Raw genomic sequence first — 24,266 nt, 5'->3', positions numbered from 1 at the left:
CGCATGCAAATATGTGTGTCGCGCAATGACATTTCGAACGGACGAACGTGAAACCCACCCTTCCCACCTCTGATCTTCCCTTCGGAACCCTCCTTCTACTTTTGCTGCTGCTACTGCTGGTAATAGTGCTTTCTACCCTTCGAATCAAGTCTCGATCTTTCGCTTCTTCCTCTTGACTCAATCCACCCACTTGTATTTCCCTCTCTCTCTCTCTTTCTCTCTAGTTCTGTGCCAAAGATCAATACACGTGCAAGATTTCGCTTGGCATATACGATTCCTATTTACTTTTATTTTATGCCTTCGATTTCATCGCAAGATCCTTTTGCAATCATACGGAATTTATCGATTTTATTATGTGTTTTTATTGTTCATTTTATTGTTTCTTTTTTCTTGTTTTTTATCATTCGAAATTTCAATCCTCAAAATGTTAAACAACGTAATACCTATCTTTAGAAAATTAATTCACACAAAAATTTCATATATTTATATTATATTTATTTTTAAAACGCGAACAAACACACACAATTGGGTTTATAACGAATTAAGTATTGTAACGTTCGCGCGTACGAATGTATTAAAAATAAATCTTCGATATATTTTCTTTCTCGAAATTCTTTTGAAACTTTAATATCGCGTTACATAAATAGTCCTGTTAGTAGAAAATTATTGAAAACGTCGGTCTAGTTGAACTGAATTACGTTTAGTGCTTAAAACCGCGTGGTGTAGCGTGAGGTATATACTTATCCAGTGGGAAATCAAGATACAAATTTTAAAGTGTACTCCGATCAGGATTCATTCAATGGCTGTTATTGAAAGCACTCGAAAGTATATTAAATCTTGATCTTTCTGCCGCTATTTCCTGGCCGTAACGACATTAGCGAGTCGTTCATAAAATCGAACTTTTCCGTATCTCTCTTTCTCTCTCTCTCTCTCTCTCTCTCTTTCTCTGTATGTACTACGGACATTTCAACACGAGCATTTGTACACATACTGCGCACACGCGTATCTACGTAAGTGTATTTACCAACGGATTACGGAAATACCAACATTCGAAAGATTTATTCGATAAAAATGAAAAATGAAAAAAAACAAAAAGAAGAAGGAAAGAAAGAGAATGGAAAAAAAAACTAAAATAAAAAACAGTACGTTCGATAACCCCCGCTCGTATTTATTATACAAAATTCGTAATGAACTTTTGCAATAAAAAAAAAAAAAAAAGGAAAGGAAAGAAAAAAGAACCAGCAAGAAATCCTTCAAAAGGACCAAAAGTTCTCTATTTGTTCTCCGTTCTTTTGTTTTATCAAGTAGCCAAAAAAGAAAAAAGAGAAGAAATGCGATTACTCTCGTCAATCGTATTTTGTACGTACAACTTTGAAAACCAGAGAATATAGAGAGAAAGGAGTGAGTAAAAGTACACGGGGATTAAAAGGTGCAAAAGAAAGAAAGAAAGAAAGAAAGAAGAGAAAGAAAGAAAGAAAGAAAGAAAGAAAAGGGTTAGATCGTACATAGTGACTCGAGAACGACTGAAAGAACCACGATCATTCGCATGTTCATTAAAACGCAAACGAATTCCGTGCGTCCCTTGTGCCAGTCGGTTGACTAACTTAACGGACCGTCGTATTTCTCTTCCATAGACTACGATACATACATATGTACCTATATTTCTGTGTGCGTGTAACTATATATATATATGTGTGTGTGTGTGTGTGTGCGTGTGTATACTTGTACAGTGTCGATGCAGAAAACGAATAAGAAAGAAAGAAAGAAAGAAAGAAAGAAGGAGAGAGAGAAGCTCCGTGTAAACGATTACGTGCCACTCGTGGAAGCGACATCCCTCCCCCTCCTCCCTCCATCCCTCTCCGCCACCCTCCTCCTCTTCCTTCTCCCCTTTTCACCATCGTCGTCGTTGTTGTATCGCCGTTGGCGGTTCCGTTAAACGTAGCACACTAGTCGACTTTGTCGTAGTGTGTCATTGTAGTTCTTTGCACTAACACACACATTTGCAACGCCTCCGCGAATTGTTTTCTTTTCCACTCCACACCTTCGCCCCTTTCACCTCTGTCGTTTGTCACACGCGCCGCTCCTCCGAGCCTCTTTCCCTTTACCTCGCCCTTTTCCTATCCAACACACAACCAACAACAGTTACTAACACCACCATAGTCGTCGACGCACGATAGCAGTGCAACAGCAGTTCTGTTTCATTTGCAACCACCACCTCCATTAATATCATTCTGATTTATTTCCTCGTACTACTTTTACTTTATATTTCTTTCTTTCATTTCTTATTTTATCTCCCGTGTCTTTTGAGTCTTATCTTTGCCTATTTTTTTTTTCTTTTTCTCTTTTTTTTTTCTTTTCTTTAAAGTGTAACCTTTTTTTATGACGAGGTGAGCGGGGTAAGTGGTAATTTTCAAGCGACACGGGAAGTGAAAGGTTTTGAGGAAAACAGCATGTTATTCGCATATATTCTATTCGTTATTCGTTTATATGCAACAATTTCTCATCGATATGAATGATTAGAAAAAATGTTTTATTTGTACAATAATAAAAAGTATAAGCGAAAATGAGATCCAACTAATTGTAAGTATGAAAATTTACTTTCGTTGCTTTGCATTATGGGATTTAATTTTTGAAATAATTTACACATTATTATTCCTATTAAATAATTATCTTACAAATTATATCTCTTGGGAAAAAAATTTAGTTTCCTTTTTTTAAATATTTCTCTATTACTTTTTAATATTACTCTAAAATATTATTTATTTAATTAGCAGAAATAAATTAAAAAAACATTTAATATGCTCGACGTATTTCAGACTCTTAGGAATAATATTTATGATGTCATAAAAGTTTATAAAATATGCTTTAGAAAATATAATAATACGAACTAATTGCAATAACTTAATAATCATGGTATATTCCCTTTGGGTGAACGTATATATCCACAGGGACAATTACTATTTTATACCCATAGGGGAATTTTCTAACACGTGTCCCCAGGGACATTCGTATGTGTCCCTATGGACTTTGGGATATATCTTTGGGGACATGTGATGGGGAAAATGTTCCAGGCCACATTTGTACATGTTCACTGCCACTTTTTAGTTATTGCTTACTGAAACTAAAATTAGAATCCGTTGAATTCTTAGTTTTGTAAATTGTTCAAAATACAAAATGAAAATTTTTCAAATGTGTAATCCGTGCTTAACGATACTTTTAATAATTTTATTTTTCCAGTACGGTATTAACATGCAGGCAATAAAAATTAATAATCTGACAATTCCATAAAGTTACCAACATAAAAGACTTAAGAAATGACACTTCAGTTGCGTGTGAGTTCCTTGCTCTCTTTTTTCTTCTCTTTTTCGATTTGATTAACATTAGATGTTGCTAGGATATCGATTTAAAAGAGCTTTTCTTTTTATTTATACTTCGAATTATTTTTCTTCTCAAAGAAATATTTGATTGCGATTATTATTGCCATTCATCTCAATACATATACATTTTATATTTAACAAATAACAATTAATTACACAAAATAGAAATATATTAACGAGAACGAATTTAACTTATTATATATTTTTAATATTACCAACAAGTATTATCAGAAAAAAAAACGAAACACAAACGACAAAATATACGATAAAAGATTACGAAAATGTATGAAAAAAAATTATTCATATTTTTCAGTACAGAGTATGCCATAGAATAAACGCCGTAAGACCGGTCATACCGTAATAATGTCAGCCGATATTATTGTCCCTTTATTTCTTTCTCTCTTTCTTTCTCTTTGTTTTTTATCCCCCCTGGAGTGTCGTTTCAACGGCTTCCGCCAATTTGAACCTATGACGTATCGATCCACCACCACCCACACACCGTTACCGATGCTCGTCCTGCCACCTTCGTTATCCGCTCGACGATGTTACGAGCCGCGAAGGTATTACAACTTTCATCGGCATTTGACGATTCTTTCTCCCCCATCATCCCCCTTCCCCCACCTACTCTTCCTTTTCTTCCTTCTTTTCCTCTCCTTCCTTCATCGTTTTCTTCTTTTCCTACTCCACGACCATCGTCGGGATATTACTCCTCGCTAAAGGAAAAACAAACGGCGACTCCTCCACCCCTCTACCCCCCCCTCACCCCATCGTAACGGATCCAAGTTTCACAATAATACCGAACCGTGGGAGAGATCGTCTTTTCTTCCGGGGAAAAAAGGGGAGAGAAAGGAAAAAAAGGGGGATGAGAAAGAAAAAAGACAAAAAAAGAGTGAGCAGATAAGATACACACACACAAACACATACACACACTTTTATTATATATTTCGTTTGATATTGTCCGTCAAAACAATCGGGAAAACAATGTGGAACATATTTATCGTATTTTTTTTTTTCATATAAATTGATAGGCTAAGTGAAATAAGTTAGAATATAAATCATTAATTAGAATTCTAATATTATGTCAAGAGAGAATTGGGACTACTATTATTTATTTGCGATCCTATTTTGTCCCATCCATTAGACTATGCATTCTAGATATGAAATATGTATATATATAGCATATATATACGTAACTATCATTTTCAAATTAACCAGGCCTATTAATAAATGTTGTAATCGTCCTTTGTTTCTCATGTGTCAATATGCAAATAGTAAAATGTCTGATTAAAAGTAAATTGTCCGTTGATAGTTTGCTTATCCATTTGATTATCCATAGCGCTATGTTATTTGCCACGAGTAAAAGAGGAGGGGGGAGAGGTTGGGTAATGACGAAATGCATATACGTCGATCAGATATTAAAGCATCTCGAGGAAAATAGTAAATTTATCAATCTTGTTTAACGAGTACCTCCATCCCTTTTCGTATTCCCCTTGGCCCTTCGCATCGAAAACGAATTTCAAAGCTATTCTCAAATACACATACACGCACACACAAATATATATATATAATATACATATCACATATGTATATAGATATATGCATATATGTAATATATTTTAGGTGTATATCGTATCATTCTGGCAGTCATACGATTCGAAATTCCCGTTACGCTGTTGGCGGTCTAAATTTCCGCAAATAAATTATATTCGCTCATTGATCCGTCATTATGTCTCGACGGGTGTTTAACGCGTCGAAATATCGAAACGTTCGGACAATAGGATTACCGGCACGTGCAATCGGTATCATCGATACAATTACTAATCACTCGAATTCATTAATTTGTCATGTTAGATGTGATAAGCGATGACATTTAACTTCAACGTTAATACGAGGATGCGCGTACGTTTTACGTGGAAGTGACAAAAAAATTATTCGTAAATTAATTTACGGAGGTTTTTTCTTCTTTTTTACTTTATTTCTTTTGTTTTTTCATAAACGCACGTAAATATTATTTACACGAATGAATGTATTATTTTTTTTTAAATATTCATACTTTTGTAACCAATTGTTTAATAACTTTTAACGATATTTAACGTGTAAAGAAAAATGTATATAATATATATATACCTACGTTGACACACTTTTTCAAAAAGTGTATTAAATTTCATTCGCTTTTCTGAAGCATATGTTCAGCTGACTTCTCTACTACTATTACTACTAGGTGTACTACAGTTACAAATTGTGAGTGGCAATATTTCAAAGGCGATATTTCCAGAACGCAAAATCCTAGAGACTAAAAATAAAAACTATATATATATAATATATAAACCAAAGGATAGTGTATCTTCTTTATATCGATTTTTATCGATATTACGACGTAAACGTTATCTTACAATTCAACAATTTTCTTATATTCTCCCTGCGGTAACAAAAATAAAAAAAAAAGAATAAAAAAACATTTCTGACAAACTAAAAACCAAGTATACAATAACCGATTTGATTAAATTTAAAATCAATTTCTCGTCGAAGTGTCACTTTGGAAAAAAATGTTTCTAGTATTAAAAAAAAAGAGGAAAAAAAAAGAAAAGAAAAAAGCGAAGAATAAGAAAGAATAAAGGACACATAGTAAGAGATACAAAGAGAAATAGAAAAAGAGAAAGAGAGAGAGAAAAGTGGGCGAGGGAAGGGGGGGAGGAGGAAAGAATGGAAGATATTTCCGATGAAAGTTCGCAGTCAGCGAGTTTTCAGTGGATTCGAAAAGTCGGCCATCGGGATGTTCTCTCTCGCGTAAAGCCAGTTGGACAGTTCGCGAACGTAGGAATATCTCTGGGTAGGTAGCTGGCGTACGTGGGATAGATATATCTAACTTGGTGGAAGGAGTTGGAAAAGGAAAAAGAAAGAGTGGAAGAAGATAGCCTAGGGGGTTGGTGTGCTGTGTGCTGTCGAGGATGAGAGTAAGGGAATGGAAATATAGAGGTGGTCATCCCCTAAACCAAAGTAACGACAGCCAACGCCGGCACCATCCATACGTCTTCTCCCTAAACCGGCCAATAAATCGAAGGAATCGATGGCTGATTGAATGGAACCAAGTACTAGATTGCCACACACTCTCTCTCTCTCTCTCTCTCTCTTACACTCACACACACACTTATTTTCTACCATTCCCTTTTCTTTTTCTTCCCTGTGTTTTCTCATTCCATTCATCGTCCTTACCGTACTTTCACGACACTTCAAAATTGTGTGTGGCAAGAAGGATCTATTACGTGACTTGAAACGAGCAAGGATCGAAGGATTCCTCCAATTCTAAGGGATCCTTTTAAGGAAACATTCAACAAACGTGAGATTAACCTACGTCCATTATTCCCTTTATCGATTCTCTATCTCCTTCCCTATATATATATATATAGGTATCTGTTTTTCTCTCTCTCACTCTGTCTGTTCCTCGCTAGCTTTTTCCTTGTTTATCTGTTCTAAAACAGACAAGAGTAACACAACACCAGGCAAATGTTGGGCCACGAGCTATTAATTTATTTAGACATTGATGTTCACGAGGACCCGTTAAAGGAGCGTCGTTTCGTTCAAGGAGACGTCTCGGTTAGGGTGATTCATCGATAAACCTCAACGAAGACTATACTATATATATATCTCTTTAGTACTAATCGAATTAACAAATTTAATCGTTCGACTTTTTGTAATTGACAATAATTATCTGTATTATTCAAATTAATGAATTGGAAAAGGAGAGAGAAAGAGAGAGGAGAGGGAATATCAAATAAATAATGACACACATTTTCTAGGAAACGACATTTTTATTCGTATCGACGTATCATAGGTCCTCCCCCCCCACTCCTCCACTCCACTCTCGTACCTCAGTCTTCATTCGTACGAATAAAATATGCGTAATGTCATGTTCTGTGCACGTTATACTTGACGTACATACGTATGTGCTTCTTATATTCGTGTATGTATATGTAATATATATACATATGATACGTAGGAACGTCTCCGTAATATTCGACGATACGATCAAGATCGTTGGGTTACATCAACTCACGAGCTTTGTGGATGCATCGGGTGTAGATCTAAATGAGACACGACAGGGTCGTAAATGCGCGAGGGCACGTCAACGTCAATCCGTCCAACCCTCGGAGCTTAAAATTAGCAAGGGTGTCCCGAATTTGAAGGAGTCATAGAATAGAGAGAGAGAGAGAGAAAGAGGAGTGGAGGTGGAGGGGGTGGGGAAAATAGAGATCTCCGATCGGTGTAGACGAAATCGTAGAACGAATAAGGGTATCGTTGTGGAAAACGCAAAGGGATAAAACAGGAGGAGTATGAGATGATAAAAGGGGTGTAAAAGGGATAAACTTTGTAAAATAGGGTCTGCGAGAAATCGTCGCGCATTTGTCTTAAAGATAATATAAGGAAATAGGGGGTGGGGGGTAAGGGGAATTGTTTAAGTTAACTTTTTTCGAAATGATAAATATAAGTGACGTCAGTAAATCTGCACGATATATACGGTAGATAAAAATAGTAGGATAGAATAAAAGAAGAAAAAAAGAAAGATGTGTGGGGGGAAAGAAGATGATCAGATTGACAAGGAACACGAATCGAAAGCGTTCTCTCGTTTCTGTCCAGATTGACATCCCCAGGTAGAGAGATGATTCAAAGACCATCGGATAAGTGCCAATAACCGAGAGAGAACTGACGTGCATGAACGGTGTTCGTATTCTCCTATCGAATACTAATGAGTCGTGTGGATAGATCCCTTTTAACGAACAACTAGTACAAAGTGGAGGATAGAGGTACGAGAAATGCAACCGTCATTCGTAGGAAACCATTCAAAAGGTAGGATACGGACGACCGCGTATCATGTAACGTTAAACCGTTAATTTGCGAGGAACCAAGAATAGCTAGCTAACATTCTCGAGGATATTAACGTTGACGTGAAATGTTTACTTAGACCGTTTTCGAAATTTCTCTATTATTTGTTACCACGTATCTCGTTCCTATTAGATATAATAACCCGTTATTACGATATATATATATATATGTATATATTCGAAGCACAACTCGTGACGATTAAATGAATATCGTTATCGACAACGCGTATTCGAAAATGGTAGGAAAAGTTTTAGATCGGTAGTATTCCTCCTCCTGTCGAGGGAAATGAAACTAAATTTGAAAATACTATAGTACCTACGTGATTTCTTCTCGATCGTTACTCTATCCTAGTATATTCTTTTTTTATTATCTTCGTATATATATTTATTCCTCTCTCTCTCTCTCTTTCTCTCTTTTTCCTTCTTTCATTTTCCTTCTTTCTTTCTCTTTTCTTTTTCTTTTTTTTTTTGACGATAAACACGATAGGAGGTAAGATACAATATTTTTCTACTTTCTCGACGATCTTATCAACGAACAACCGACTATCCGCAATGTAATATTTCTAAACTACGCAAACATATTTCAACCGAGCGATGACGCTTCAGAATATCTTTTATAAACCAGAATAGAGGAATAGCGAAAGAATGATAAAGAGAAAGAATCTAAAAGGGACTAAAATAAGGGAAAAAAGATAGAAGAAAAATAAGAAATGCAAGGATATCGACTGACTTCGAGAAGAACTCGAGCCAAGCAGCACGAGTTGCTTGATATTGAGAAGTAAATTGAATCTGAACGCTATCATAAAAGATGGATATCAGCGTTCGCTATTCTCCGAATTTTCTCTCTTTTGCCCTATGCCAACTCCGGCCTCTGCTATCTTCCTCCAAATGTTCTCTTTATCAAGTTCGTTATTAACTTTGTTTCGCATATAATTCTCATTTCTTATTTTTCTACGATTGATGAAAAAAGAAAACAAAGGAAAAATAGAGAGAGAGAGAGAGAGAGAGAATATTTAAATAACATCGATGATTTCTTTTTGCGTGATAAAATCAATTATTCATCGATCGAGTTAATTTTTATCACAGGTTAATATTAAAATAAAGCGATGTAATATTCTTTTAGGACGTCGAACGTGCTTTCGTTTGGGAAGCACCAATTAAGTAGTTGAAAGCATCGAAGAGACGCGAGCACCCTTACCAACATCCTTATCGCTTAAAGCACACACGGTAAATAAATTGCGGAAACGTGATACGTCTGTGTATGTGTGTTTGCGTGTGTGTTTGTATGTCTTGATGGTACTTTGATCAACCGGCCTTAAATTAGTTTGTTAGCAAAGTATTAAAAGCGTTTTAAGTAATAAGGGCGTGTAGCTCGTGATTCGATTAATTTTCATGTCGCAAAGCCGAATTATATTTGTTAGTTTAAAAATACTTTTATTATTATCGGTTAACATTTCTACGTACTCGTAGAGTACTCGTAAGTTGTGATATTTCTTTTTCTTTTATTTCATTTCTGATTTTCTATTAACGTACCAAGTAATTCAAGATAATCTCAATGTATTTGTACAAATTTATAATACTTACAATTCGAATTTCGAAATTTGCACGTTTAAATTGATCAGCAATCATCATTCTACTTCGTTTATAATCCCTTGAAAATTACATTTGTCCATGAACTCTTTGCAGATAAACGCATTACATAACATTTTCTCTTTCTCTCTCTTTCTTTCTCACTCTTTCCTCTTCCTGTTTATATTTTGTTTATCAACGTTAATAAAACCAATCTGTTCTCTCTTTCCCTCTCTCTCTCTCTCTCTCTTTATACACCTGTTGCTATAGAAGCAAGCAAGCAAGCAAGCAAGCAAGCAAGCAAGCAAGAACGTAAATAACTAATATTAAATTCATTTACGCGAGAATACTACGTAGCCCCATGTTTCAAAGGAAATCATATAGGAAAGATACGATCGAACGATCGGACGATAAACATGACTAAACAAACGCGAGAAGTTCAACGCGTATAAATATATTTCATGGAAAACGATCGGAAAACGATGCACCTACGAGAGATTTAATACTTACTTACCATATCTACCAAAACCGATTCTCGCATATCTTCGATGGTACTCGATATCGTTCGTTTTCCTTAGCTTGGATACTACGTTCGTTCGTTCGTTCGTTCGTTTCTACATACAAACATATCTCGGATAATATTCATGGCAACGTCCCGAACAGATTGTTCGATTTATCGGCTCGTCGTGAGCATCGGACTATTCCCGACGAAGTTACCTCGCCAACTATCTGCTCCCCCCTCATCCCCCTTCTCCTTCTCCACCATCAACTCCACCTTTACCTCCTCTTCTTCCTGCTCACCCTCTTTTCATTTTCTTCATACGTAACATCATATTTTAACACCAATAGGAAAAGCTCGACGAGTTTCAAAACGTGAAGCTTTGTTAACGTTGAAATGAAATAAAGGTAAAAAGAAAGAGAGAGAGAGAGAGAGAAAGAAGAAGACGAGAAAAGTGAAGCTGGGTACTCTCTCTCTCTCTCTTTCTCTCTCTCTCTCTCTCTGTCGTACAGAAGGCGCGGCTCGAAGCATCGTGAAAGAGGATATCGAAATGGAAAACGATCGATTGCGAGGAAAAGGCAAAGCATGGTTATACGATGAAAGTATTAGTAGTAGTAGTAGTAGTAGTGGTAGATGTTGTAGTTGTAGTGGTAGTGGTAGCAGCAGTAGTACAACTGGTGATAGTAGTGGTATTCGAGCTAGGGGTATGCCTGCTTGTATCTAGGTACATTATTGAAAAGCCGAGCGCGGAATAATAAAACGGATCCGGCGCTTGATAACAAAGGAAACGGGGAGTTTCGGAGTGTTCGTGATGAGAGCCGGCCTTCTAATAATGCAAACGCTCTCGGAAGATCCTCTTTTTAAGGCGTTTATTGCTAGCAAACTTAGACACCTATAACTATGCACCCGCATATATCTATTTTTCTTTTTTTTTTTCTCTCTCTCTCTCTCTTTCGCTCTCTCTCTCTCTCTCTCTTTCTTTTTCTTCCTTTTTACTTCTTTTCTTTTTATTTTGTTTGTTTCCAACACGTTAAGCAGATTTACGATTTATTCTTTTCTTTGTTATTTTCTTTTTTTTTTATTCTCTCTCTTTTTCTTCTTGTTCTTTTTAATGAAAAATAAAATAATTCGAGTAAATTATTGATGAAATTGTATTTCATCGATAGATAAGTTTGATAGGAGATAAGAAAAGTAAGAAAAGTTTCCGGATTCCTCGTGTAATCTTTTTAACTTTTTGAGAGATGGAGGAAAGATGTAAAAGAAAAAAAAGAAAAGAAAATTTAAAAAAGAAAAAAAAAGGAAGAAGTTTCTAAAAGAGCTGAAAATCGTTCGTTGTTAAACGAAGTAACGTTTATACTAAATCTTTTATCCTTCTTTGACTTTAACTCATCGTTCAATCACCGTTGGAATTTTTCGTTGTATCCATCAAATACTTGAAATCGAGTGAAACGTTCGGGAATTTAAAGCCCCTTCCCCCCCGTTCTTCATCCCGTTGTCTCTATTACAAGATGTATTCGAATAAGAAAGGGGAGAAAGTTAGTGTTACTATATTTATCGTTCGGTTTTAGCAAATTCCGACAAATATGAAAACGCATTTATGTGACACAAGAAAATAAATCGTTTCGACGTTCTAAGAAATAGAAATTGATTTATTAATAAATGTACGTAGGAAACCATACGATCTATAAATGTGTACGTATGTATATGAGTTCACGACGGAAATAGAGGACTTGGCAAAAAGCAGATGTTCTCAAGTAGATTTCTCGAATTCATCGTGTAATATAACACATCACTACGTTCATTCACTTTACCAAGCAAACCCCTACGCGAGTTTTACATTGTTTCATCCTAGTCACCGGCATAGCATTAGGTGAATTATTTATACGCTTTACGAGAAATGCTAGTCATCATTGCTGTTACTTGCTCGTCTAGTTTCCATCGGTGTGAGTAGAGTATGTCTCTATTATCTATATATATATATGCTGTGCTGTGCTGTCGTCGACTGTGCTGTTAATAAAATTCGTAGGATAGTTTTTTCCAAGCGGGTAATATTATTTCACGTTTTTCTTCTTTTAAAAGAAATTACTGCGCGAAACATTTCTATGTTACGTAACTGAACGTTTTTATTATGCGGATCTCTGGTAGAAACGAAAAAATATAATAATAATAATACTAAATAGAACGTCGCGTATATCGTCGAGATATAGAATTGAATTATTTTGAATGGTTTTAATTCGTAAAAATAAACAAAAAATAAAATAAGGAAGAAAGAATAAGTAAACATTTACTATTTTCTTTAGATAGTTGTTCGAAGCCCCAGCACTCTCTTTATTTCTCTCTCCCTCTCTCTCTCTCTCTCTCTCTCTAGCCTAATTCCAACCGATCCAATTACGTTAACGTAAGAGAATAAGTTTCGAAGGATAAGAAAGAGAAAGGATGCAAGTGGGTGATTTCTAAACAAAGCACGAACCGGAAAACGGCAGACACTCGGTTGTACCATCCATTCTTAAACCGCATCGAGGCGGCTAATTCGAAGTCAAATAAAAGACTCGCCGAGAGGTTTCCACCTCTTTTTACCATTCCCGTTCGATATTCTTTGAGAGAGTTTTAAGGCTAACTTTTTCACCCGACTACTACTACTACTACATCTTTTCCTTTAAAAATGTTAGATAACAGGTTAGAGACGCACCTCGTCTTACATATATGCATAGAAATGATTATGTGTTTTATTGGAGTATTATCTTAAACGCTGCTGAATAAAATATTTATCTTTGAAATTTTTATTTTATTTTACGGGGTATACCCATTTACCAAATTTATAAAAGTGGTCAGGATAAAAAATAGAAATAGTTACAAATAATTAAGACAATGTTTTATAGATGCCATTGATTAATTAAATAAATTAGATAAATTGAGATTTATATTTTAAAACATGTTATTGATATAGTCATAAGTATTAGAGTATAAAGGAAAAAGTATAGTGTAGGAAAAAAAATTAAATAAAACAATCTATTCATTCACTAATGATACTTGATCGAGAACGATAAGAAAATCCCTCCCCCCACCCCCAGGGTTCTCTTCTGTTTTCCTCTAACGATCGTCTAGTAAAAATGATCGGCATATATACGAGGTAAACGGATAAACCACCGACACGAATCTCGAAATGCTCGTTAACTCTTTTTCTCGAATTCTTTTGCCGATGAACAGACGGAGAGACTATTAACCCACGTGCTCGCTTCTCAACATAGGGAAATAATAAAAAAAAAAAAAAAGAAAAAAGGATAAATAAAAAAGGGAGGAAAAATACAAAAGTTGCCCATCGGCGTTTTCGTTAGTGCGCCGCTGACCAAAAAGGGAAAAAGAAAGAGAAAGAGAAAGAGAAAGAGAGAGAGAGCGAGAGAGAGAGAGAAAGAAATGGAAGAGGAGAAAGAAAAAAAGAAACGAACGCTCGACGAGTCACGAACGTGCGTTACAGAGGCAAAACGCGATCTCTATTTGCTCGAGTACGGTTATTATTATCTAGGGAGAGGGTGAAAGAGAGAGAGAAAGAGAGAGAGAGAGAGAAAGAGGGAGGGAAAAAGAGAGAGAGAGAAAGAGAGTAAGAGAAAAGAGTATAGAGAAAGTCTCGCGGTGGTGAGGGCTCGTAAAAATTCACTGTCAGTGTGTGACGGCAGCGTTGAAGCACCATCACCACACCACTACCACCACCACTACCACCACCACTACCACCACCGGAAGAAACGCCATTAAATTCGAAACGTTTTTCGCGACAAAACTTGGCCCAGAACGACGACGTTTTAGTATAATATTCCGACAAAGATTTCCTACGACGATTCTAAACTGTTTATGCCCGGGTTTATGTAACGTTATAAGAGAGAAATTATGTGAAAGAAAATTACAACAAACTACGTTGGTGGTGGGGGGCGAGGGCGACGAGGGCGGGGGTTGGGGTGTGTGCAAATGTTGCTAACAGTGTGAGAAAGAGAAATAGAACGATGGGAAAGATAGAAAGAGAAAGACGTAGTAGACGGGTTTACTTTCTTTTTACTTATCGTCTACGTACACACACACACACGCGCGTACAAACGCAAACACACGTATAATATACGTTAAGAGAAAAAATAGACAAAAAGATTGGATGAGTAAAGAGGAAAGACGGTATGGTTACATAGATATAGAAAGAGAAAGAAAGACACGTGGGTGTACAGGAACGAAACGTGACCGTGTAGTACTCTTCTCACGCGCAATAAAACGAGACGTAGACTTGTCTCGCTTTTATTAGATTCCACTTCGGTGTACCCGTCTCTCAGTACGCGTATGTGAATATACATAGATAGTATATAACTATACACACGTATACAATTATACGAAAAGTATATATACTATATACTATATACTATATGTATAAGCGTAGGAGTAAATGGTTAGATATAAATATACGCGTACGCACATATGCATGCATACGTGTGTATACGTACGTACATTACATACGCGCGTCAGCCATAACTTCCGATAAACTTTGTTCCTCCTTAATCCCCGAAGAATTAAAAGGGCATACGTCGGCATAGCGAATTGTAAAAAATTGTCGATGCTTCTGACGCGGTCGCAATCTGCCCTTCCACCCTCCTACCACCCCTTCCTACCTTCCCCCCTTTCGCATACCATACGCCTCGTGCATTCTCTCTGGTCACCCTCTTCTTCTTCTCTCTTTGTCTCTCTCTCTTTCTAATTTTGTTTTTTCCTTCTTTTCTTTCATGTCTCTTCTCTCTTTCTCTTTATCTTTCTCTTTTCGTTTCCATGGTGAAACTCCGCGTGTTCCTATTCTACCATCCCCCCATTCCGTCAGATTCGTTTTTACGGTATTCTGCGTTCTCGCATGAAAGACTACAAACTACGAGTTGACTCTAAACGCATAAGTACGACTATACGTATGCAAGTACGCGTGTGTATATTTCAGAAATATTATAATACGACTATATGCGTTACGTTTAAAATATACTGATGGAATACAAGGAAAACGAAATAACGTTATTCGACGATATCTATTCCATCCATTTATTTCATATTTATAGAAGAGAAATAAGTATAACGATAAAATTCATAAAAGATGACTCGTATATAATATTTGAAAAATATTTGCTACTCTTTTTTTCTCGTTTATTTTAAATCAAGACGACATTTGAATGTATAAAAAGAAGTATGAAAAAAACATAGATATTATCTTCGATTAGATTTTCTCGATATCACTGTTAGAAGGTAACGTACATTTGTCTACATTATTGTGGACTATTAATTAATTAGTCGGGTTAACGTTTTGATTACGTATGATTAATAAGTATTGCCCAGTAATTTCTCATTTAGTGGATATGTATGTAAGTTGCAAACTGAGAGATAGAGAGAGAGAGAGAATATGTATATGTGTGTGTCTATGTAAGAGAGAGAGAGAGAGAGAGAGAGAGAGAGAGAATCAACGTTGGAGATAGACCATAATTAGAACACGAGGCAGGATAGTAGAACCGCCATATTTTACATTGTATTACGTTGACTATCCGCGTAGTATCGTTACCGACGACGGAACTGTTCCGGTTTGCGTAGCACGTACATATATATGCATCCGCCTCGTCAATTTCTCCTGTGGACGAATGCAATTCCAAGTTAGCGAGCCGCGAGCGAATGCACTCCGCTTCTCACGAGAAACGGAGGAAATCGAAAGCAAGATGCATTGTGCTAATTAAATCTCTGCCATCGTACTCGGTCGACGCAATATGAATGCACGATCGGGTGCATCCCTTCTGAAGGATATTGAATAGCTCCACCATTTTGTCCTTCTATATATGTTTGTGTATATGTATCTATATATATATGTGTATCTGTGTGTGTGTATGTTTGTGTGTGTATCTATCTCTGTCTCCCTTATAAAAGAATAATCATTTAAAGAGAAGGAACAATTTTTTTTTATTTTTTTTTTCCAATTAAATAAGAAAATATGTAATTTGTAATAATAATTCAAGAAAAGAAATAAAAGAGGAAGAAGAAGAAGAAGAAGAAGAAGAAAATGATTTAATGTTATATGTTTCGAATCCTTCGAGCAAACAAATTTGTTTTAACTGCCCATAAGGAATAATACCTTTTGAAATAACACTTTTGAAAAGAAAACCTAAGAGAGGAGAAAACGTTACGGTACTTCATAGAAAAACTCGCTTCGTTTACTCCCGATACCGATTTTCCCAAAGCCGATTCGTTATTTCGGATAGACGATTGAGGGTACTCGAGGACAATCCAAACATCACGAAGAGCGTAGATCTCGTAAGCTTTAACGATTTCCCTCTTTTGGAAAAAAGGAATGGGAAATTCTGTCCTGTTCTGTTCTATTCGGTACTTACACGTCGAAAGAAAGAGAGAGAGAGAGAGAAAGAAAGAGAGATATCGAATAGCAAAGTTTTTGGGATTAGGTGCAATCTGTAATCAGTTTCGCTTGGCTCGTGTAATAAGTTTCACCACAATGGCACATTGATGATGAAAAAGAAAGAGAGACAAAGAGAATGAGTGCCACGTGACCTCGATTCTTTCCCCCGAGTTTTTGCCATTTTCGATATGCTTTAGCCTTCCCCATAATTCATCGGATATTTTATCGGTCCACCGAGTATATATTATATATGTATATATATATACATAGACAGAAAGGTATATGTATTCAGAGAAATCCAGGGTAATCGGTGTCTCCCCTGCCCCCATAATTCTCAACGTGATATTCGATTGAGGTCGAAACTTCGGCGAACGAACGAACGATCGCTTTCGCGTACAACGTGGCCCGTGACGCAGCTTCGATGCTGAAGCTTCATATCTGATTTCGGATTCTCACTGGATTTGTTCCCTCCATTTGGCATTAACAACGTGCCCCTTGTCTCGACAACCCATCAAATTTATCTCATTTTCGCGAATTACGTATGTATGTATTTGTGTATACGTATATATATATATAGGAATATTTTTTCTAAATAGATAATATATTTATCTATACACGTTTTTATAATAATCATTTTCTTTTGAATGAAAAAATCGTTATAATTTATTCACATTTTGTAGATAGTTTCATTCGAAAGAAAATTCTGTCAGACTATTTTCTCCCTTTTTCTCTCTCTTTCTCTTTCTACATATATTCATAAAATATTCCCCTCTCTCTCTCTCTCTCTCTCTCTCTCTCTGATATTTATTCTTTTCTTTTTTTTACAAAATTCTCGTGAAAATTACAATACGAAGTCTGTTATGAAATTCGTATGGTACCGCAAAAGCTATCATCGTGGACGTGCAAAAACGTCGAAGGAGGCAGACGGGAAAGCGCAACGGAGCGTTGCATCGGAAAGGGGGAGTGCATTTGAAGCGAACAACCACGTGACGCACGGGGCACTGGCCGCATTAAAATTATTATATGCTCTTAACACTGGGATGTTGAGCTAGCTAGCTAGCTAGCTAGCACCAGCAAACGAATGCAAAACATTACCCCGATGGCTGTTCAACGCACACGTCCATCGATTAGAAATTTTATTATATTTGGCTCAATTATAATGATTATATTATTGCGTGCGTTATAATATCTTGCATAAAATATATTGAGAGAAAGTGAAAGGATAAATAAAAAAAAAAAAAAAACGATAAACTTCAAAAATAACATCGTACCGTAACATTAAACATATGGTTTATATATTACGCGTGTTTAAAACCAAATCGTAATTTTACTTTTTCGATTGCCATAAGCTTAACTATTTTACTCCCGCGATTATCGTGGTCGCGTGTGCAATGTAAATAATATATCACAAAATATTATAATATATACGAAAAAATAAAAAGAATATTATATTCGCACGAAACGATAGAGTTATTATACCGATTCCTCTCTGAAAAATGATACCGACACGTGTCAGTATGACGAACGTTAATGTACGTTGAAAAATTATTTGGCAATATATTAGCAAAGATATCGTAGCAGCGAGTATGAATGAAGGTTCGTCCTTCGTGTTTATCCCGTCGTGCGAGAAGTTTCATTTCTTGGACGATTAGGCGGTAATAAAACAGTCGGTGGTCCGGTATAGTGAATCTAGAAGTAGGGGGAGTGATGAAAAACGAACGATCGAGTTCTTCCTGCGAGATCGTTTCGATCCTCCCCTTACGGCGGATGTTTTTAATGATTTTCAATGATCGTGGAGACCGTTCCCCCTTTACTTTCTCCCCTCCCCCTCCCCCTCCCTTTCCCGCTCTCTATTTCTCTCTTTCATTCACACACTTTGTATACGTACTAGGCAGTTAGATTTATAAAGCATCGATATGTGTATGTGTGTGTGTAAATGTGTGCGTAATAGTGTCGTGTGAACCATAAATGCATCGAGTAACTATCGGCTACATAATCATGACCATAAATCGACGAATAGATAATAACGTTCAATAGGTTGTAGAAAATATTCACTTAAAATATATCCTTGAATCAATAACGTTAGTTCAGCCTATTACGACGTAACTACTTGTTAGACTAGCAGTATTATATAAAATGTATGAGTAAACATTGTTCAAGTAACAGTTGCAAGTGTGTTTATACGAGCATTGTTAATAAGTTTGTTCAGTTTGATCGAATCAATAAGTCAGTTTCAGACTAAGTTACTCGCAATTTACAATATTTCAAGATTAAAACTTGTAATTTTATTTTTTTTGTAATCTTTTAAATTATTTAATAATCTTTTAAATTAATATAAATATAAAAATACAAATAATACTTATATATATATATATATATATTATCTCAATAATTTCTACATATTTATATTTTATTTTTATTGATAATTCATTAATTAAATAAAAAGTACATTTTTCATTTTTACGATATAATATTTCATTTTATTTTAACATTTGTCGTTAATATTGTTTCAATTAAATGATAATAATCAGTAAAGAAAAGAATTAACATACAAATAAATATTGTATATATATATATTCAGTACTTTATTTATCACTGGGCTAATAAATATGTATATTTCCGTATCGCAGCAGGTGCGTAAAGGGAAAACGTGGGACCATGTAAATCATAGGAAAAGTGTGACAGAGCGATAACGAGAATCGGAATACCAAGGAAGGATGATAGGGAGAATAGGACCGAAACGGAGGGTGACTCGAAAAGATGAGCGGTAGAAAGAGGAAGGGAACGAAGGAAAGGAAAGGGAAGAAAGGAAGGAAGGAAGGAAGGAAGGAAACAAGGAGCAAAAGAGAAGAGATAGGAACGGAATGGCATTTGCACTGGCTCCCGGCCAAATCCCACCTCATCAAAATGTCGGAAAGACGGCTCCGGACGACGACGACGACGAGGAGGACGAGAGTAGGAGGCAACACGGTCTGAATGTCATCCCTTGAGGAACTGTCCCTACGAGATCTCTGGCTACTAGTAGAGAAAAGAGGAAAATAAGACACGAGGTATTCGCGGAGTGGCTTTGGGATACTTTTTTTTTTTGCCTGATGTAAGATAGAAAAAAAAAAGAAAAAAAGAAGATACGACAAATACGATAGAAATAAGGAAGTCATCACTCACGTGACCACCATTAACGTCCCCATACCATGTCCTTTTTTCGTTATATTTATAACCAGTCTTGAGACTATTAAATGGCCATAGGAGTGAAACACCAACCGATTGTCTGGTTACCCTTCGTAGGAAATATACTTGTTTTTTATTTTCCTAATAAAATTCCACGAACATTCGCGTGTTTCAATTGTATTTTTATTTGTTAATATTTTTTAATCTTATTTATTTCGATACTTACAAGACAGATGGGGATTGATTTAAATCGAAATTAGGATATCCGAGGGAATAATTTTGTTTTAACGATCTGGTTATATAAATCGAATAACCGCGTTTATTGCAAAAAAAAAGATAAAAGAATATAATTACGAATCGAACTGCGTAATGATACACTCTCTCAGTTGATCATCCTTGTCGTCTCATTCTTACGCTTCGACGATTTTAGATCGGTTTGAAATTATCCGTTCTCTCTCTCTTCGAGGGTTAGACTATAACGCAACATGCCCATTAAAGTCGGCTTAACGTTGAGAATCTCTAAGGGGTTCCCTACAATTATGCTTGCGTTTTTCGACCCGTTCGACCATTCTTTTATTCCAACCATATGGTGTTGCCGCAAACGATTTTCTAAATTAGTAATCGGTCGATCGATTTCTTGCAAGATTCTCTTTCTTTCTCTCTCTCTTTCTCTTTCTATTTTATTTAAACAAAATTTCGACAAATATTATTGAAATAAAAAATTACAAGTTAATTCTATCGAAACATATTTTCCAAATGACAATTTTATCAAATAATTTCATTTCTTCGTAAATTATGCTTGGAAAACGCTCGTTATAAGTTTATCCCGAGAAAATACGATTTTCTTGCTTCGTCATTTCGCTATCGGTTTATCAATAGAGAGAAAGAGAGAAAAATACTTTAAAGGTAGAAAGTAATAGTACCGGAAACGTAGAAGTTAGTCTACGTTAAAAAATTTGTCTTTTTCCATTCCGTATATACCCATGAACAATTACCATCGTGCGACGAAAGAAAGTCGTGCGCTTCATCGGACCGTGAATAAGTATCCTCTTATTTCATTTTTGACGATTTTATTACGACATCTACTTCCATCCTTGGCATCGTCATCGTCTTCATCGCGATATAATTTTGTTCTTTCTCTATTATAGTATTCGTAGAGATATCGAAAGAAGAATCACTTTGGAGGAACACGATTGAAAACTATCAAGCGGAAGCTGAGTAACTGGAATAACGACTTTAATCGATAACCGATTGTGTTACCTCTCGGGTGAAGTTTCATTTTCTTTTTTTTTTTTTTTTTTCTTTTCTTTTCATTTCATTTGCTGTTGCTTTTTCTTTTTCCTTTTTTTTTTCTCTTTCTTCCTTTTTTCTTAACTTGACTATTTTTAAATTTAATCATGCGAACTGCTAATACATTATTACAGAATATCGAACGAAAATAAAGAGAAATGAGAATAACGGTGGTAGAATGTAATCATTACTATTCGGAAAAAAGGGACAACGATACTGGATACAAGGGTCTTAACATTTTACCTGATACACCTGGCGGTATTATAAGGATTATGTTAAAGCAAGACAACCATTACCCCTAACCAGGAAAAGAAGGCTCTTTCGTGTTCGCCGGTACAGAAATAAATAAGTACGCGATGAGGGAAACCCTATGCAGGTGGTCCACCCTCCCCAGTTTCATCGCTTTGTTCCTTGCTTCAGTGTAGCGAACGTCAATCAAATACCGTGTGCCCGGAGGGTTCCGAATTAGGCGATACACACTAACGCACGCATGGCGTATAAAACGAGGGTCCCGTAGTATCGTCATACGAGATTCTTCCTGTACCCAAAAGGAAGCCCAAGTCGTAACAGCAATAATCCTAATTGCTATCCGCTTTGAGAATATTTTCTTTTTTTTCCTTTTTTTACTTTTTAATTTATTATTCATGCTTTATACGTTTTTATTTTGTTCAAAAAAAAAAGGATAAGTTATTCCACGGGAATAATATTTTCCTCTTTGTAAACGTACAAAGAATAAATAAAATATGTTTTGAATTTTTCTCGTAAAAAAGTTTGAAAGAAATTTTTTGCTGAAAAGTATGACAACTATTTGGGGGGAGGGGCCGGGAGGGGCGGGGGGGGGGGGGGGGGTTCTGGATTAATAAAAAATGAGGAAGTACGATTATTTGCTTCGGTTTTGAGATCTAGGCCAAACGTAGGTTATACATAACAATTGTTAGAGTAGTAGTCTTTCGTTTAGAGTATAATTAGGCCGCAGGAGACTCACCAGAAGTTATACTCGAAAATGTATCTTGTATATACGCTCGCAAATATCCGTTACCAGATGAGAAAACCGCTTTGTAGGACCATTAATAATACAATTTAACGGTCTTTCACGAAATATTAAGATATCGTTTATGTTCAACCAAAACTCATTAACTAATCCCTTTATGCTAATCTGAGTTATTGCTGGTCGAACAAATTTTTAATAAGAAAGAACAGATTTGCATTTTGTAAAGGAAAATAGTATGCATTTCGTTAATAATCAATACAAAATGGTTTGTAAAATTTGAATCAATAAATCATTTTCTAACGAAACAAATCTTACAAAAAACGCGTATGGGTTTTAATTTATTTTTTTTATAAAAATAGATTGTTAAGAAGTAAAGAAGATTAATAGGACGTTTCCCATTTTTTCTTTTACGAACATATACGATTGGAAAAATTGTAAAAAATTTTTTTTAATTATCAATCGGAAACATGTTATTTCCGTGGTATTCGTAATAAATGTATCCGTCAAAGCACATAAACTCGAATACATTCCTTGATGATTGTATTGTAAGAGATCATGATGAATTATTGTCCATTACGAAGATACAGGTCATCTTTCTCTCTCCCTCTCTCTCTTACACACACACACACACACATACATACTTTCCCACGGTTAACAAACGCATTTAAACGTACTTACGGCGGCATATTTTGTCCTTAATCCACGAGAAATACGAATCGATATTAGAAGGGTAGTGGTGGTGGTGGTGGTGGTGGTGGTCGTGTGAATCCTCTGCGGTCGCGAACTCCATTCTCCATTCTCTAATTACCAGTCTTCGATGGGAAACGAAAATACGATTTAAGCGATAACGAATGTACCTGCCTCGATCGTAAGTACGTACGTACGATCTATCGATCGATCCATCGATCGTATTTTCTCTTCCCCCTTTTTTTCTTCGAAATAAATAGAGAACTGATCAGTTGCAGTTTCTTTTTCCTTTTTTTTTGTCCCCCTTTTCCTTTCTTTTTTCTTCCCCGTTCATTCAAATTCTCCTTTTATTCGGATCTTAGTTCTTGAATTTTAATATTTAAACTTTTTATTCCGATAGGTACTTGATTTTTCCACGATTATTTACCATTATTTCTATTGCAAAGTATCGTCTAGGAAAAACAAAACAAAAAACATAATGATTCGTAATAAAAATAAAGAGATGTTAGATTATAAGTGAAAGATATCGATACATTTTGAAACCTTTAATCCGCTGGTCGCCACTTCACCCATATTTGGGTGACGGTTATGCTTCGGGGGTGGGAACTTCAACCAGATATAGGTTACTTTATTTTTGTTCGAGTTAAATAGGATTTTAAATTGGAATTTTAATAGAACATTTAATGGAGAGCAAGGAGTAAAAATAGAAATATATTAAAAATAAAGACCATTATATCATACCTTTTATTAATTTTAACATTTAAGATAAAATGATTACAGTTAAAGTTCACTTTTACGTTATGACGTATCGACAATTGGTGATTTGAGTGGGAGGGGTTCAGCCACGAGAAACTCAACCGAAACACGATAGGCTACCGGAACGTGATAAAGTTACGTTACAATCGTATTTAATCGAAAATCAACCCTTTCAGTGCTGAATAATTTTAACTGAAGTGTTTTGTAGGGACGGAATAGTTTATTATTAGCACGACTGTTTCCATTGATTGATATTATCAAAATCTAATAATAAATCAAAATTATCTATAATGTTCAAAAAACTAGATACAAAACAATAATCAATACTCGAACAAACATTACATTATTTTCCATTCATATTGACAAACACGTCTATTCGTCGATAATCGACACTGGCAACTTTTACCAAACGCATATATGCGTCCATATATGCGTCAAATGGGTTAATCATCTTTCATTTATCTTTGTTATTACAATGCATGTAACACCTATGGCCATTTTTTCTCTCTCTCTCTCTCTCTTACACACACAGGTTTAGAAATGGTCGCGCGAGCAACGACACGGTGGCGGTCGGAACGGTTCTCGTAACGAAAGCCACGTTGCCCATTACGCGGCGGTTAAGCCGGATAATCGATCGCCCGTG

The 24,266-nt window shown here is 35.8% G+C and overlaps 1 protein-coding gene and 1 long non-coding RNA gene across 8 annotated transcripts in view; one reads left to right on the top strand and one right to left on the bottom strand.

Annotated features, from left to right (window-relative positions):
• LOC122516645 (teneurin-a) overlaps positions 1–24,266 on the bottom strand; it is a 545,517-nt gene that overhangs the window by 257,435 nt on the left and 263,816 nt on the right. The gene's annotated exons all lie outside the window — the stretch shown is intronic.
• LOC122516648 lies at positions 18,903–19,991 on the top strand. Its single transcript, XR_006303633.1, has 2 exons — positions 18,903–19,010; positions 19,362–19,991. It is a non-coding gene; the product is annotated as an uncharacterized LOC122516648 (long non-coding RNA).

Source organism: Polistes fuscatus, unplaced genomic scaffold (assembly GCF_010416935.1).
Source record: "Polistes fuscatus isolate 324 unplaced genomic scaffold, CU_Pfus_HIC Scaffold2, whole genome shotgun sequence".
Lineage (NCBI taxonomy): Eukaryota > Metazoa > Arthropoda > Insecta > Hymenoptera > Vespidae > Polistes > Polistes fuscatus.
The sequence above is the reverse complement of the archived record's forward strand: the minus strand, read 5'-3'. Positions and strand labels throughout refer to the sequence as shown.